The sequence below is a fragment of the Corvus brachyrhynchos genome, unplaced genomic scaffold (genome assembly GCF_000691975.1).
Source record: "Corvus brachyrhynchos isolate BGI_N302 unplaced genomic scaffold, ASM69197v1 scaffold3, whole genome shotgun sequence".
Taxonomy (NCBI): Eukaryota; Metazoa; Chordata; class Aves; order Passeriformes; family Corvidae; genus Corvus; species Corvus brachyrhynchos.
This window is the reverse complement of record NW_008237619.1, coordinates 3,789,138-3,801,799: the sequence shown is the minus strand read 5'-3', so window position 1 is coordinate 3,801,799 and position 12,662 is coordinate 3,789,138. Positions and strand designations below refer to the sequence as shown.

The following is a 12,662-nucleotide window of genomic DNA, read 5'->3' as shown; positions in this document are numbered from 1 at the left end:
AGGGAAAGAAAGCATTCTGATGTACTGCGAAGTGATGGTCAGAGATGATAGATTTGGAAAGAAGTAGCATTTACACAGCCACTGTGTTGGTAAATCTGGCTTCAGGTGTTCTTTCTCTTTGCAAAAGGTTTCTTTATATCCGAATTTCATGTTGAATAGTGTAAACTTCCTGCCTGGCTCATTTCTAATCAGTGAGTGCTCCATGCCACAAACTTGTGAGTTTCAGGGTTTAGCTCTTGTTTGAAAATGTGTGTAATTCTTTTTCTTTTTTAAGTTTCTTTATTTGTATTCCCTTTAATTTGTTTGAGATGCTCTTTCATACATTGTGTTAAAGATCAATCATCAAGTACTCATAATGTATTTTGAAACAAGTATGCAAAATTGCAGCATGATCCTGCACTGATTACAGAACTATAGCATATGAATTAATAAGAAAATAAGAACAGCATAATTAATTTCCAGCTGCTTTTGGAGAAACAGAGGTGTTTATAAGGGGAAATTTGGTGTGTGCAAATTAGAAGAATGACAAAGCTGGTAGCAAATATATTAATGCAGGCAATTATTCACAATTTACTTCCTCTGTTGTATTGATTAAAAATGTGTTTTAGTGCTGAAAGAGTAAGCAGAAGCTCCGGTGCCATTCTTTTAAAACTGTTGGTCTAAATAAAGAGTACAAGTGTCAGAAGTAGAGCAAGGGAAGGAAGTTTTAAACTTTATTTCTTAGCATAGAAGACCTTAAATAAGGGAAGTGAATGATAGAAAAATAAGTGTAATGGTTGAATTTGTCCATTTCTCATTACTATGAGATTTCCATTAATATGAGAGAATTGCTTCTGTGTGTGTGTAAAACAATTTTTGAGTGTTAAGTATTTTCCTTGCATCTCTTGTATGTGGTTGTGCTCATCTGTCTTGCCACAGCACTGTGTACCAAAGCAGCAGGGGGTAAATAAAGTCCATGGTTAAAAGTGACCCAGGCAAAAATCTTGCATGGTGGGGACCCTCACCATCGTTTGGTCGTTCAGGGTCCTTTGGAGGAAGCTGTAGAAGGGATCTGGATACTCAGTTGCAGATTTTGAAATCACTTGATTTGCTGCTGCTCCGGGCTGGCCTGTTGTTCAGGTGAGAGCTCCAAACAAAGCTTTGCGTCTGTGTGCCTGTGAAGTCTTCCTGGTTTTTAATCAGTGAAGGAAAATCCTGCCCTCCTGAGAGATCCGTGTAGAGGAAATGGATTATTTATTTATATAGTGAAGTGGACTCTCGAGGATGTCCCTGTCGAGCTTTCTGTTTCACTGCGCCATGTGCTGATGGGGCTGAAGTGAGTGAGAGGACGCTGGAGTGCAGGGAGGGAAGCACCTGAGGAAACTGACCAGATAACTGTATTTTGTCTAAGAAGTGTTCCGCTGGTTTCTCTGCCATGGCTGATCTGGTTTCTGCGTGCAGTCTTGCTTTCCTGGATGGACCCACAGGGCTGCATTTGACGTTTACTGTTACTCTTCACAGAAAGAGGGAAGTCAAAACGGGAGGTGAGGCTGTCATCACAAACATCCCCATGCAATGGGTTACATGAGAGAAGGGCACAATTCAGGTCTACGGTGGGGACAGTACGTGTTTCTCTTATTCAAGGATCCTAAAGGGAAAAAAAAAAAATCTTTGAGTGGGGGATGGTGTTTTGTGGAGCTCTAACAGGCTTTGCAGAGATTGAGGCAGGGCTGAAGGAGAGAGTGGGGGCAGGCATGTTGGAAGCAGGGAGGGTTTTATGCCTCGTATTCCTGGCCCTTGTGAGCCCCTATGTATGTACGCTCACGTGTCTGCTGCCTTGAATTCCAGTTACACCTACTGAACTGATTTAAATCAGGATTTTGGTCAATAAACACTTGGTTTAAATTGGTGCTTGTAATCTCATTTTGCTTTGGTATTTTTGTTTTTTCAGAAGCAGTCTCTGTTGGTAGACAACCATTAAAATACATTGCTAAATATAGCCTTTACACTAAATTAGGCACTACTTTTTTTGTTGTTTGAGAGCATGCACTGTATGCCTGCACACTTTCTAAGTGATTTCATGGCCTATGTGCATTTATCTAGATTACAACAGTTAAGAAAGTTTTTATTTAGGACATGATAAATTATGCCTTTTTTAAATTATGGCCTTTAAAAATGTCCTACTTAATAAAATCACACTCATGCACAAACACACAAGTAGATGGAAATAGAGTTTGCACTTAAAAGTAAAGTATTATCCCTAATAAGGTAACTGATTCTTCTTAACCAAATGCAAGCTTTTAGAACCAGTAGAACTCAAACTTCTTTGTTTTCTCAAATGAGAGGGAAAACAAATGATCTTACTTTTTCAATTCCCAGTTAGTTTCCCAGCTTTACAGGACATGCCATTAAATGACATATGAAGCAAAGACTCTGCAGATGCAATGGAAGGTACTAGTTTCAGGTAACTTAGTTCTAAACCTAATACTTGTTCTTCGTACTTCAGGGAAGACTTCCCTGTTGAGTATTTGAGCTTTGTTTACAGTTTTGACATCAAACATTTGCAATTTATTTTCATTTAATATAAATGGAGTTACATAATATTACAGTAGACTTTAACATTGGTTCATAATAATTTAAAGGCAAATTGCAATTAGGTATTTTTTTGTTAAAATACATCTAGCAACAATAGCATCTAAAATGTGGATATGATTTCTTTGTTCAGAAAGAGTTCATTTGTAACAGTATCTGTTTCTGTTAAGTGGAATATATATTTTTTAGATGACTTTAGCATCTATTATCCAGTTCCTATTTTTAATAGCAGATGCCTTGGGCAGTATCTTCTGCCATTAGGGAATGCAGAGTAGCTCACTAGGTAACACTGTGGCCATATTAATATTCATTTTTTGTTGTGGGTGCTAGACTCTTCTGTAGCTTCTAAAGGATAGAGATCAACAGATCTCTGTTTACACAGATACTATTTACACAGATAATGTACTTAACATTAAAAAAAATAATTATTTAAAAATTGCTGTTACAAGCTTTCCTTTTGACTAAGTGGCATGTGAATGTGACTTTAATGGTTGAGGGGGTACTTCACAGCATGCATGAAGGAATCTAGCACTGCTGGTGAGAGAAAGCAAAACATGAAACCAAGTTGTTCCTGGATGCTGCATGTATTGCTAATGTATTAGAAGGAAAAGAAATAAGGAAAAAAATTGGTATATATGCCATAGCAACTCTGTGCCTGACAGGAATTCTAACCCCCACCCTACCAAAATATTAATAGCATCTGAGTAGTCAAAGAGCTTGATAACATGTATTGACTCTGCAGCTCCACTTGTTTTTTCTGCAGCAGGGGAACTGTATAGCAATATTTGTGACCATTAAGGAATGCAGAGTTAGAGTTCAGGTAGGAGAAGGGTTGTGCTCAGAAATGCAGAGTGTGCCTGAGGCCTGATAGTACAGTTACACAAACTGTGTACAAATTCAGTTTTGCCCCTGCCACCCAAAAAGGAGGAGTTACACACTTCAAGAAGTGGTTTTATGGCCTTCACTCCCTATGTGCAAACATAGGTTTCATGGTCCTGTCTTTGTCCTGTTTTTCTATATTCTTTTGTATGAATGTATAGGGTATTCAAAGTCTCAGCAGTAATTGTGTCTAGTATAACTAAATATGAAAAGATAAGATTAGAAAGCTGAATAGAAATCAGAAGAAAATTGAAGCAAAGGTCAAAATGCTATTGCAGGTTGCAAATGTATAAAATGGTCAATTTTTATAAAGAAATAAAAAGAAAACCTTCCTTAAAAAAATGAAATGGGAAAATTACTATTTCTTACTCTTAAGAGAGCAAGCCAAAGTAAGATGAATCACTCATCCTGAAAGGGTCGTCATTTTCATTTTCACTATGTTTGATTCAAGATCAGTAAGAAAATATAGTAGTCACATATTTAGGCAACTTTTTTAATAGGAGCTATTTATTGCTGAAGCATTCAGGTTTTTAACTGCCCTAAAACAATTAGCTGTTGTTTAACATAAGGATTTCAGGAGAATGCTTTGCTTCTCACCCTCTGTGCTGCTCTTGTGGCACCCCACCTGGAGAACTGCGTCCAGCTCTGGGATCCCCAGTAAAATAAAGGCATGGACCTGTTGGAGCAAGTCCAGAGGAGGGCCATGCAGTTGATCAGAGGGCTGCAGCACCTGTCCTATGAGGATAGGCAGAGGGAGTTGGAATTTTTCAACTTGGAGAAGACATGGCTCCGGGAGGACCTCCTAGCAGCCTTCCAGTACCTCATGTGGCCTATGAGAGAGATGGAGAGGGACTTTTCACAAGAGCAGGTAGTGACAGGACAAGGGGGAATGGCTTCAAACTGAAAGAGAGTAGATTTAGATTAGATATTAGGAAGAAATTCTTTACTGTGATGGGACAGCTGCACAGGCTGCCCAGAGAAGTTGTGGCTGCCCCATCCCTGGAAGTGTTCAAGGCGAGGCTGGATGGGGCTTGAGCGACCTGGTGTAGTGGAAGGTGTCCCTGCCCATGGCCGAGGAGTTCAAATTAGGTCATCTTTAAGGTTCCTTCCAACCCAGACCATTCTGTGATTCTGCAATGTGTCTGATTTTATAATTATTGCATTTTCATAGGATTCAATTATTCTTGTCCTAACTTGCTTCTTCCCCCCACATTCCCCCTTAGACATGTGAAATGTTGAGGCTTTCCTTCCTTTCAGAAAATAAGTATTGGAGCCAAGATTTTATCAGGAGAATTGGTATCTTTGACAGTGTTCTGTCTGAAATGTCTCAGAGAAACCTGTTAATCTGCATGTGCTTAGCAATGTTTTCCTGCTAGGTTACATTGAAATGGGCTACTGGTCAGGCTAAAAAATCTGGATGTAAAATTCACTTTGGTCTGAAATCAGAATTGATGTGAGCTTCTGTAATTCCACTGAGGCTGCTGAACAGAATTTGGTTGTGTTAGTCTGGGGGATTGTGGCAAAACCGGCTAGGAGCAGTGTGTGTTTAAAACATGGCTGTAACTACATCAGTAGCACTTGATCAGAAGAATGAGACACCCTAACTCCTTTTTATTTTTTGCTGGAGGGCAGGGGAAGAGGTGGCAGTCGGTGATGGTGGTGGTGGTGTCCTATCACTGCAGTTAAAACTTGCTTTTTTCCCTTTCTTTGGAGAGTTAGTCAGATAGATTAACTTAGTGAAATAATCCACCAGCAGTCCATATTTAGATGATGGGCCAGTTTTTTTTTTTTGGAACAGTTTTAAACTGAAGAACCAGACGCATTTCTGCCCGAAGTAGTGTCTCTGCCAAGCAGTCTGCTTTCATGGTGGCCCTAGCCAAGCATAGAGGGAGTGGAAAAGCAGGTGCACTGTTTTAGCCTGAGCACTCCCAAGTTTGTGTAAGGTAAACTGCAGAGGAATGTCCTTTGCAAAGTATCATACATGTTATGCACTGTCTGCAAAACAGACTTTGTCACTTCCCCGAGTACTGCTTCTCCCACACACCAAAAGTGACGGGGGCAGCTTACCATATGTGTGATTCCCCCATCTCCCATCCAAAAAGGAGCTATACTGTTGCCCCTGAGCTGCACCCCATTAGGTGTAATCACTGTCATGCTGAGTTCAGTGAGAACTTTGTTACAGACTTCAATGGAAATAAATTTTGACTTGCAAGAAAATCTTCATGGATCTCACTGAAGTTTCTTGAAGGATCATCTGTACTTTACCAGTATAATGACGCTGGTGATTGGCGTGAATTTCCCAGTTTTACAAATGTGATTGAAATGTGCAGTAGCCTTAGAATAAAGGTAGAGTATGCCATGACTTCCTTTTCAGCTATGGAGACCAAATAAAGCAGTTTCTCCACTTACAAACTTGAAATGGTTATGGCTTCTTCCTGTGTAAAGTGTTGTGCAGTCTCTGAAAGAAAAACTTGGTAGTGAGTAGCAGGGCAGAAAGTTGAGAAGAGTCATCCACAGTTGTTAGTTGGGGTTTTTTGTTAGCCCTGTCATAGGGTAAAATGGCAGTTGCATTAACTGTAGTTGTGTTATAATACTTGGGGAAAATTTTACACTGAGGCTCAGTTTTGTTTGATTATGAAGATCTAGAAAAGGACTGCCTGCTTCTTTCTCTGGAGGGAATCTCAGGTTCATCCTACCAGAGAATCAAAACAATTCACTTTCTAAACAGATGTATAAACAAAATCTTTTAAGAGTGTGTGTTGTAGAACACAGTTAGTATTGTCATTTATATATAACATATTTTGTTAAACAGCATGTTTTTAGGGTATAATAACACTTTGCTCTTCTGTTGTGTGCTTTTGCAGGCATCAACTAACTACATTTTACAAACATTTCAGAACCAGTGTTCCCCACCTCCATTTTGCAGATGGCAGAATAGACTCAGGGATGTTCAGGTAAGACCAGATGACTGGTGGCAGAATAAAGTACAGAATTCACAAACTTCCTGCAAGTTTTTACATGACTCTTAAACTTACTATACCAACTACCTCTTTGTTACTCAAATACCTGCCCTATGCACATTACTTTCCCATATTGGAAGGTGAAAAAATGGTGGTGAACTGTTACCTGTCGATTTGTAGATTATTGGTTAGGTAACTGTGATCTTACAGACTTGAGAAATCTGTTAGCATCCAAGTTCAGTTGAGGATTCTTCTTCCACATCTAAGAGCTTGTGCCGCCTGATAGGAAAATATCCTTGCAGGTCAGAGCTTTTGGGCCTGGTCTTCTGTTCTTCCACACCAAGGTCTCTTCTTAATGCAATGCTATGTGAATATTGCCATCTGTTCTTCCTAATTCTCTGAAAATGACTTTTTCAAAGATGCATAGGCATGTTTTGTTTGTTGTACAAGATGTGTGAAGGTGATAGAAACATATTTATGCTGGTTCTAAGAATGTGCTAAAATGTCCTATTGCTCAGAAGGACTTCATAAAGTCAGGCTTTGTCTCTACCTACATATTTCAGTGTGTTCAGCTCTTCAGCCAGAGCTTCTTGCTCTAAGGATTGACACAAGTGGCCTGGAAGGAGGTCAGCATTGTGGCAGTGTGGGGTTTTCTGGGGTACTTTGTAATTCAGGTCCCAAGTTGGAACTTGTAGTTTCATATTAGGTCAGTAACAAGCAAACCTAGTGACTGTCTTTCAGAGCAGATTAGACTGAGAATCCGTGGATCTTGTGCTTTTGTTTCTTAGGCTAGTACAGTTAGAACTGTGGCCTTGTGTGCACCTAGGGTTTTAAATAACTTCTGTTTTCTCAGTTGGTACACAGTCTTGATCATACAAGAATCTGATTTACAGAAAATTCTTAATATCTTCTGTTCACCTATCTGTATGCTATACTGTGAATCTGTAGATCCCAAGGGAGTTATCCCCCATCCTTGCTCTACAGTTCCAGCCAGCACTGGTTTTTTAACTGCTGACCTTTTTTTAAATGTGAACAAACGTGCATCTTTTGGACTGAGTTTTTTCCTCTGTTGGGCTTATCCTTAGGACGGGGGTCTTGCAGAGTTTTTATCTGAGAGAGATGAGAAACATATTTTTATTCTAGTAATTCTGTCTGCAAGAAAAAACCCCAAAACAATTGAAAAACGAATTCTAAAAAAGAACCCCAACAAAATAAAAAAAATGGGAAAACAGCCTATAGATTTTAAGGAGCTTGGCCTGAAGAATGTTGGTCCTGCTTGTCATCCAAAGAACTGATTTTTATTTCACAAATACAGAAGTTATTTGTTTCATTCATTTTTAAGAATTGTGCTTCAGTTGTGGAGAGCACAAAGATCTTTATATTCTTGATTATTTTAGGGCCCATTACTGCAATGCCTCTGTCATAGCTGTCTCCTTGAGCTACTGCAGTTGCAGAATTGAAGCTGTACATGCAGCTAATCTTACAGGGGCCTGATCCTGCTCTGAGATATTTTGGCACAGATTCTTGGGCACGTGCACAGTTCTGGGTAAGCTCTTGTGGCTTGGCATCAATGAAACAATGGTGAAGATGGATCTGATTGTGTATTCTGGTTTATGAATCAGCGAGGTTCCTCTTGGAAATCTCATAAAGCAGGCTATGTACAGAAGTTTGTAAGTTCTGTGACCTGGGTGATTTTTAGAGGTGTTTCTCAAGAAATAAGACAATTAGATTCAGAACTTTTCCTCATTTCTCCTTAAAATGTAAGGCTAAACAGTTGACAGTGAAAGTAGATCAATAAGAATATAGATAAAATAAAAAACAGGAGTAAGTGGCCCAGTAGTGTTTGTTTTGTTTTGTGGGTTTTTGTTTGTTTTTAAATACTTCTTTCTCCAGTAAGTACATGAATAAAGTAATTAATTTATATAACTTCTTGGAAAGTTCCCTCAACAAAAGTTGGCAAAAGTCAAATAATGTTTTTGTAGAAAAATAAATATTCTGAGAAAATGTAAAACAAATCTTACCCTGACATCTTGGGAGTAGTAGTCTCAGATGGGAACCAGGCTCAAGCCATGTCGTGACTCTTCCTTGACCTGGACCAGATGTTTCTGTCTCCTTGGAGAACTCACAACTTCAAGCAAAGTTAATGCTGGTCAGTTTTTGCTGCTGGTGTTCAGAATACTGTGCAATACTTTGAGGAAGAACTGAAAAATCATCAGGTGCTTTCCAGTCTGCTGCTGCTTGGGAATCCTGTTTTGTCAGGTCGAACTGAGCTACACTTACCAAAGAGAGGATGTCTAGTCAGGGTATGAGAAGTGTGTTTATGCTTCCACTGGTTTCAAAGCATCTTGAAGAATAAGGTACTAGCTCAACACTCTGGTACTGCAATTAGACTGCCATGGACATGTGGACATGCAGAAAGTTAACTCAGAGATCTTCCTGCTGGATTAGTAACACTGCAGAATATAGGAGTAGTAGAGAAATAAAATGAAAATAAAAAGATATGGCAGGATATTATTCACTTGCATCAAGTGAAATTTCTTATAAGGTCCTAGTATTTACTTCTTATGCTTTATGTTGTTATTGAGACCTGCAGTGGGTGTTGGATCTCATCCATTCTGTTGCTAGAGCATGCTATTTCTTTTTCTCTGTAGCCAAGGACTGAAGGTGGCTCTTAGATACATGTCTGCAGTTACAGTGAGACTGACATAACATCAGGGCACTCCAGAGCAGGGAAAAATCTGAAGCAAATAAGCTGTGGGTAAGGAGGTGTTTGTACTCCGAACACCCACAGTGAGGTAGAGAATAGTGGTGCATGTCCTGTCCTTGCAAGGTGTTGCCTCTGTTGGGGTCAGGTAGAATATGCCCTGCAGTTCTGATTCCCTCATGATCCAGACTGCTGACTCTTCTAGAGCTCCCTACCAGTTTGTCTGTCTGGATTTCCTGTAGTGGAGATTAGGATGGGTAAGGACAGCTGTGAGAGGAACATTTTGGTGCCTTCCAGACAGTCAGGACACAGACATACCTCAGTCTGGGAGAGATTCTCAGTGTTGGAACAGAGGTGTGGTCAGGGATTGTCATGGACACCTATGAGCTTTGCCTTGTAACTTAATTGTGTGGCTACTAGGACCTTAAGAATATATTAAGAAGAGATGAGGGGTTGTGTGTGAGGGAATATGATGGCTGTCAGAGACAACCTCACTTCTGAAGTTACAAGGGAAGCTAGTGAGATCCTGAAACTTTTTATTTAAGAACATACAATTTATGTTCCTTAGGTATGCTGTGCCAGTTGATTCATAGCCTGACATTTTGTTACTGTTTCAGTCTTGAGCAAAAATTCATTCTGTTTATGGATTAGGAAAAAGACTATCTTGCTGTGTTTCCTTTGGCTGGGGATCTGTAATTATTGTTCTTGAGTCCATTTATGAACTACCAAGGCCTTTAGTAGAGATGATTTGCTTTTGACATCAGGAAGAACTGTTCCTGTTTCAAGTGTGTTGACAGTTTTTTCTCTAGCAGAAGGAAGTTCCAATGAGTTAAGTTTGCTGCAGTTGGCATCAAGTACGCAGCATGATAGATCTCCCTAGTTCACTGAAGCAGTTGTGGGATGATGGAGGGGGAAGAAGTGCTCCCTAACTGCTCTTGCATTTTTGTGCATCTGTAACAAAACACTCGAGTCCAAGAATAGACAGGAGCAGGTTCATTGAGGCTGTTGATCAGCCTTCATGGAGTCGCATCATCTGCAATCTTCTGTGCTCTTTCAGTTTTGATATCTGGAGCAGCAGAGTTTTGGCTTAAACAAAAAGAGAACCTCATCCCTTTCCAGAGATTGCAGCTGCTGTGGTCTTTTGTGTCTCCACGAAGTAGGTGTGACAAGTTACCTGTCAGAGGGGCAGTAGACAACATGTAAGACCCAAGGATGAGGATCCATGCGTCTTCACCTTCTTGTTACTATGGTGAAAAAGTTTTTCCATTCCAACTGTCTTACTCTTCTTTGGAGAACTTGAATCATTCATTAAGTTGGCCATATATGATAGAGGTGGAGATGGATGAGGAGAGGAAAAACATAAAACAAGAAGTCAAATTGGAGTTTAAAAGTAAATACATGGAATCAGATCTTTTGGGAGAACTAGACATGTTATCACCATATTAAAAGTTAAGCGTATGCATAATTCTTATGAGACTGAGGTTATTATTTGGTTTCAAAATTGCACTGGAATGCAAGGATTTTCAGTCTAAATTTGGATTATTTCTGTGTAGAATCTCTTTCAAATATGTGAAATTTGCTAGTGGTGACAAGTATTTGATCATAATGTTATTTTAAACTTGGACGCATCAGCTTCCAAAACTTGGGATTCTTGACAGATATTTAAATATTTAAAACACCCTCCATAAGATTACTAAATCCAGCAGTTCAACTATATAAACAATGCTAGGGATAATGAACCAGAAAATATTCAAAATGGCATACCCTCTCCATAAATATTTCTCTCTTATTTTAACATTCACCAGGGTGAATCACAAGAAAAGTAACTCCCAAATGTTAATTTTTTTTTTTAACTCACTAGTTTACTGATGATCCAAGCTTTCAGGGAAACCCATGAAGTCCCACAAGGTGGCAGGAGCTAACTGTTCTATACTAGACCACTACATGGTCTGAAGGAAAATAAAGGTAACTTATTTTAAAGTTATATATATATTTCTTATTTTAAAATTAACTGATTTTGCTAGTGGTATGCATTCAGATCATAAGCCAGTTAGGCCAAAATTTCAAAACCCCACCTATGTGTTTCTTAAACTTCTGAATAATTTTGGCAAATGAAGAAGGTTCTGTCCTCAAAAATCTTACTTCCAGCCAGAAAATTCAAGCTCTCTTACTTTGTCAACAAAACAGAACCTTTGTTTTCAGTAGATGGTGGTAATTTGCTTATAATGTGCACTGTCATTGTGAATGGAGAACAGGGGTAAATCCATTCAGGAACTTCATGGTGTAGGAGGTTCACAGTTTAACAAACTGGCAGTGAGCATCTCTAACTTGCAAACTTACGTTGACTCTGTGGTAATGCTGATCATGAGGTGGGACACAGGGCTGAGGAGCTGCCGAAGTGAAGGAATTCTTTGCTGCTTCAGTGAGGCTGAATAGATACGTGGAAACTGAAGAATCAAAATGTCATTAAAAGTGTTGGGGGATTATTGGCAATAATTGAAGTAGCTTATCCTAACTAGTGAGACTGTGTTGGCTAGTATATTTATTTTTTTCTTTTCCCAGCGCCCCAGTCTTTATTTAGGCTGCTGGAGTTCTTGTTGCACTTTCTTGCTTTTGTTTCCATGTACCTGCTGATGGTCAGCACTTCCCTGAAACATTCTGTGAAAGATGTAAAGCACTGCAAAAGAGCAAGGGGGTTAATCAAGTATGTCTCCTCAAAAGCATGATTTGAGACCTGTGGTTATATCCCCATGCTTGCTTAACCTTGCACTTTGAGTTCCAAGTCTGATTTTTGAAAAATCTCTCTGGCCTGCCTTAGAAATCCATGGACTTGAGGGTTTTAGTTGGCAGAAGTAACACTGAAAGAAGCAGTAATAAGATGAAGTGATTATCTCTGATTCAGTGGACCACAAAGTGTTGGTTTGAGACTTGTGAATCTCTTTGATTTGTGTTACAAGATTTTACTTTAAATCAGCTAATGTTCATTTTTGGGTTTTTTGAATGAGAGGACAAATATGTGTATTAGCCAGGTATCTTTGGGAACATGAACACTGCTGTTTATGTGGACAGACAATCCAATTCAGTAAGACTAAGGTGAAACTGAGATTAGGTAGCTTTCTTAATCAGTAGACAGATACTAGGAGTAAAAATAATTCAACTCTCATAAGAAATTTAAGTTTTTTCCATGCCTCTTCATGTCAATTACTTGTCATGATGTAGGAAAAGATTCTAAGCCTGTGTTATGGGGATATCTGTAATAGCTGTATAAGGTGAATGAAGTGAAAATCCTTCTATGCATGTATGTGAAATAGTATTGATGGAAGGAACTTGCTACACAATTGATTTTAAACATTCTTGATTTACAGAACTGTTGCACTAGTGTGTGTTGTCCAGTAAATTACCTACACCCCACTAGTGACAGGGGTGATGGGAGGAGATAGAGATGAGTGTTCTCAGCAGCTGCCACAAAGAAGTAGCATAAGCCATTCTCCTGCCAAAATATGTGAGCTTCAGAAGCATTTCTTTTTATACCCCTGTTTGCAGGAATG

At 39.2% G+C, this 12,662-nt stretch overlaps 1 protein-coding gene across 18 annotated transcripts in view; it reads left to right on the top strand.

The window, feature by feature from the left end:
• The window catches only part of BBX (BBX, HMG-box containing), a 138,196-nt gene that overhangs the window by 7,375 nt on the left and 118,159 nt on the right, over positions 1-12,662 (top strand). For 11 of the 18 annotated variants that reach the window (XM_017731832.1, XM_017731828.1, XM_017731835.1 and 8 more), the window contains one exon: positions 6,315-6,404. The exons of 6 other annotated variants lie outside the window; for them this stretch is intronic. The gene's annotated coding sequence lies outside the window, so the exon portion shown is untranslated. The remainder of the gene's footprint in view (positions 1-6,314; positions 6,405-12,662) is intronic. One more of the 18 variants, XM_017731824.1, reaches the window with a different exon arrangement.